At 38.2% G+C, this 5,466-nt stretch overlaps 1 pseudogene; it reads right to left on the reverse strand.

Moving 5' to 3' along the window:
• Window positions 1-2,423: 2,423 nt before the first annotated feature.
• LOC129507323 (small nuclear ribonucleoprotein G-like) lies at window positions 2,424-4,384 on the reverse strand (annotated as a pseudogene).
• Window positions 4,385-5,466: the final 1,082 nt, after the last annotated feature.

Genomic DNA, 5,466 nt, shown 5'->3' on the forward strand with positions numbered 1-5,466 from the left:
CACCTTTCCTCCAGATAGGTCCGGTTGACCTATAGCAGAGTTTTGTCTTTAGAGACAAGAGGCCACACAAAGATGGAGGAGGAGGTATAAAGCAATTTGAACACTTCCTTGGAGATGATGGGAGAAGAGTTGAGGAATTTGTTTTATGAAGCTTCTGGTTCATCTGGAGAGAGTTTGTTTAGAAGAGGAGATACTAATCACTTATAGAGTGTGGGAGAGTTTTAAGGGGGAAAATATGGGAAGATGGGCAGGGATTCAACAAGAAATGAATAAAAGTTTTCCAAGCAACAGTAAAGGTTTTGTTTCTAACCACACATCATAGTAAATTGTAGGTGTCCAAATAGAAAATGTTATGAAAAGAAACATGTAGAAGCCTTATTGTCCTGTGTTTCCTCCTTTAGATATAACCGATAGAGGCTAGTAGCATTTAATTTGGTTATAGACTAGGAAAAGGTAATGACACTTCTGTGATCCACCAGTTGTTCGATTCGTAACCAGAACATCTTTCCTCTGGCTGGAAGAAACTTTGAAAATATAAGGCATAATATTTTACTAGGGCTGGTGTAACAAAGCACCACAAACTGGGTAGCTTAAAACAACCAAAATGTATTGTCTCACAAATCTGGAGGCTAGAATTCTGAGATCAAGGTATCAACAGGGCCATGTTCCTTCCAAAACCTGCAGGCAAGAATTTTTCCTTGCCTCTTTTCAGCTTCTCCTGGTTTAGTGGTAATTCTCTGCATTCCTTGATTCGTAGAGGTAGCACTTCAATCACTGCCTGTATGATCATCTGATGTTCCCCCTCTCATATGTCTGTCTCTATGTCTCTTCCCCTCTTCTCATCACCACAACAGTCCTACTGGAGAAAGAGCTCACCCGATTCCAATAGGACCTCATCTTAAATAATTACAACCACAATAACCCTCTTTCCAAATAATATCACACTGTCAGGTGCTGGGGTTAGGATTTCAACATATCTTTTTGGAAGATACAATTCAACCATAACAGGATGTTCCTTCTCTGTGCATGCATTATATTTGAATAGAAAATTTACCTAAGGCTTTGGGTTCAAAGAAGATGCCAAAAACCTACTTCTCCCCACTCCTCCCTGCCTAGTAAACCTATAGGTCTTATAGGTTAAACCCTGGAAATAACAAACGAAGAAAAGAACTCTAAAATGTGTTAGGAAGATGGCAAAGTGGTTTGGGATCCAGAACTGGAGTAAAAACACAGCAGCAGGATGTCTTACATTTTCCCACCCATCATTTTCATTTTCTTACATTTTCCCACCTTACATTTTCTGACCCCAAACTAGCAAAGGAAGACAGTCTATACAGGCTCACTCGTTCTGCAAATCAAAAAGACCCTCTTACAACACCAGGTGACTGTCCAATACCATTTAACAGGGGAATCATTTGGGAGCTCCACTACCAGTTAATAGCCAGGAGAAGCACTTTTCTTTCATGGGCCTGAGACTCCCCTCTCTGATTAAAAGACACTGAGGGGGCCAGCAGCACCAAAACTGATCTCACCAAAACAAGCCTGGTCCGCAAGTCTCATTGTTTCCCTAGCCCTGAGACTCCCCTCCCCCACTAGAATCGTGGGAGGGCTGGTGGGCACCTTTGTGAGAGATCTTGCCACAAGAAGGTTCTGACCCAAGAAATGTTCTCCATCTCCCAGCAAGCAGGGGCCTGGCCAGGGAAGCCTCTTTGACCTTATAAGCCTGAGATTCCCCCCTCTAGTGGAAGAAACCTACTGACTATGTAGAAACCCCCTCACATCTTAATTTCAGTGGGGACCAAGAGCGTCCCAGCAGCACCAAGTAAGCAGACCAAAAAAATTCCACAAACACTTTTAAAATTAAACTGTCATTGGGACCACAGTCCACAAATGTAGGCCAGGACCTGCAAGATAAACCTAAAAAGAATGACTGCATGCTAAAATAAAAGATTTAAATAGGACCTGGAGTCTCTTAACATAATAGACAATAAATGTCCAGGGTACAGAAAGAAATTAAATTAAAAAAATTTAAAAATCACCTGTCAGACCGAGAACCAAGAAAATTACAACTTGAATGAGAAAAGACAATCAAATGATGCCAATACTGAGATGAATTAAATGTTGGAATTATCTGACAAGGATTTTAAAGCAGCTGTCATAAAAAATGCTTCCACGATCAAGTACAAATTTCCTTGAAATAAATGAAAAAAAATAGAAAATCTCCACAAAAGAAGAGAAGTTATTTTAAAAACACCAAGTGGAAATTACAGAACTGAAAAGTACAATAAGAGAAATTAAGAAAATCACTGCATGGGCTTAATAATAGAGTGGAGATGACAAAAGGCAAAAAATTGGTGAATTTGAGGACATAAAAATGGAATTTTTGCAATCTGACAACATAAAAAAAAAAAGATGGAAAGAACTTAGGAATCTCTGGGGCAAAAACAAAAGATCCAACATTTACATCATTAAAGTTCCAAAAGGAAAAGAGATAGTGAGACTAAAAAAATATTGAAAGACATAATGACTAATTGGTGAAAGGCACAAACCTATAGATTCCAGAAGCTGAGAGAACCTGAAAAACGATAAACCCAAAGAGATCTATGCCAACATGTATCTAATTAAACTTCTGAAAACTAAAGGCAAAGAAAAACATCTTACAAGCAGCCAGGGGGAAAAACATATTACCCTCAAGAAATGCTGATGTGAATGATGACAGATTCTCATATGAACCCATGGAACCTAGAGGGAAGTGACATAAGAATTTTCTTATATTGAAAAAAAAAAAAAAAAGAACTGTCTACCACAAATTTTATATCTGGTTGTATTAGTTTTCTAGGGCTCCGGCAATGAATTACCACAAATCGAGTGCTGTGCAACAACAGAAATTTATTCTCTCACAGTTCTGGAGCACCAAAGTCCAAAATCAAGATGTCAGTAGGACTGTACTCTCTCTGGGCTTGAGAATGAATTCATTCTTTCCTTCTCCCAATTGATGGCTCCAGGTACTCCTTGACTTGGGGCTGCTTAACTCCAGTCTCTTCCTCTATCTGCAATAAGACCTTTCCAATGTCTCAGTCTTTCTCTCTCAGTGTCTCAGGATCTCAGTCTCTGTGGTAGTGTTTCTTTCTCAGTCATTCTCTGTCTCTCCCACTCTGTCTCAGGTCTCTCTCTCTCTCTCTCTCCCTCTCTCTCTCTGTGTCTCTGTCTCTTTCTCTCCCCTTGTGTCTATCTCTCTCCCCTTATGTCTCTCCATGTCTCTATCTCTCCCTGTCTGTTTCCCTCTCTCTGTGTCTCTATCTTTCTGTCTCTGTCTCCCTGTCTTCATCTCTCTCTCTCTCCATTTCTTTCTCTCTGTCTCCATCTTTCTCTGTTTCCATCTCTGTGTGTGTATGTGTCTTTCTGCTTGCTCTTTCTCTGTCTCTGTGTGTTTTTCTTTGTATGTTTTCCTGTCTCTGTCTATCTTTCTGTCTCTCTGTCTCTGTCTCTCTCTCTCTGTCTTTTGCTCTGCCTCTACCTGTCTACCAAACTGAAATGAGTATTCTTCTAGTTCCATTTTAGACCAAGATAACAAGAACAGAGTTAGTACTGACTTTCTCCTCTTTTGTTTAAAATACCATGCAAATCACATTTAGTTATTTAACATTTATTTTTATAACCCATACTAAAAAAAGGATTTAAAAAATAAGCCTTCTGATAGCTAACCTCTGAAGAAAATAACAATGATACTATAAATTACAAATATTTTCATAGGATAAATAAATCACATTATCAAATAGGGCCAAAAAGAGAGATCTAAAGATTGTTTGATGTAGTTTTCTAGGAATCCAGGAAAATTTTTTTTACTATTACAAAAAAGTAAAAAATTGGCATTTTTTGACTTTTATTTAACAGAAAGATTCAATATGAAAATACACATGACCTGATTTTTATATTTTAGTGAAACAGGAGCTATGGAGAGGAGATATGTCGAAGCAATTCATTTCTTCTATGAACACCCCTATTGTTTTTACTCATTCCAAAGGCTTCTAGGGATGCCTGGGTGGCCCAGTAGTTGAGCATCTCTGCCTTTGCCTCAGGTCGTGATCCCAGGGTCCTGGGATCGGGTCCCACATCAGGCTCCTGGTGGGGAGCCTGTTTCTCCCTCTACCTGTGTCTCTGCCATTCTCTGTGTCTCTCATGAATAAATAAAATCTTAAAAAAAAAAACAAGGCTTCTAACGTGATACTATTTCCTCGTATTACCACCATTCCAATATTGTTCTGTTGCCTACTAGTTGCCATCTCTACACATTCATCTATCACTAGATTCATAGATCGAACTCCCACAATATTCCTTGGACATGTCTGCCACCGTTTAATTTCAATAATAATTTCTTGTTCATAATTTTTTTTCAACTCAAGAAGGTAAACTTTGCTCATAGTGTCTACTCAGCCAGGAACATCTCTTTTTTTAAAGGATTCAGGTCCTAAATTCTTACCTAGACTCTATATGGAATGATAGATGCCACACGTGGATTAATTATTTCTGCCTCTGTGTAATACAATGGAATACAGCTTTCCATGTTTTATTCAATAAATGAGTCCAATCCCCTTTTTTCTCCAGGCATAATTCATGATTGAGCACCATCTTCTCTTCCAGCCTAAATTAATGTGAAACTAGTGATAGCTTTGCTTATGAATATCGGTACTTAATCTGTTCTACATGGCAAATAGTTTAATCTGTAATATCACTTTATGGATTTTGTCTTTTTATATTACCCTAGTTAAATGACCATATTAACATAAGTGTGTAACTAAAGATACTCTAAGGATGTAAACAAAATAATCCCTGAGAAAAATATGTGCTGTCATTATGAACCAAAGCGTCTGCCTTCTGAAGAGGTTATTTACGACAATGCACAGAATGAGTAAAGTATGATGAACAAGGAAATAATACCATAGTTGATTTACTGGAAGGAAAATATGCAGCAGTCCATGTGTAGTGAGTGAGTCCCAAGACTTTCTGATGCTATTTCCTCCCCAGAAAAGTCGTATAAGCCCAGAGGCTGGAACCTTGAAACTACTCTGGAGCCATAGGATAAGAATATCTAATAGAGATGGAGAATCTGTACTCTTTTTCTTCACTTAATTCTGATGCATGACCTACTGACAAAATTTGGAGAAATCAGTGTACCAAACCATTAGCAAAGTTTTTCTGAAGAGGTCCACATAGTTGATATTTTAGACTTTGGGAGCTTAATGATCTCTCTTGAAACTATTCAACTCCAGCATGAAAGCAGACCTAGACAATATGTAAACAAACAGTTGTGGCTGTGTTCCAGTGAAACTTTATTTATGGACACTGCAATTTAAATTTCATCTAACTTTCACATATCATGAAATATTCTCCATTTGATTTCTCAGCCATTTAAAAATATAAAATCCATTCTTAGCTCTCAGGCTGAACAAAAATAAGTGGGAGGCA

This window comes from Nyctereutes procyonoides, unplaced genomic scaffold (genome assembly GCF_905146905.1).
Source record: "Nyctereutes procyonoides isolate TBG_1078 unplaced genomic scaffold, NYPRO_anot_genome, whole genome shotgun sequence".
In the NCBI taxonomy this organism is placed as follows: Eukaryota; Metazoa; Chordata; class Mammalia; order Carnivora; family Canidae; genus Nyctereutes; species Nyctereutes procyonoides.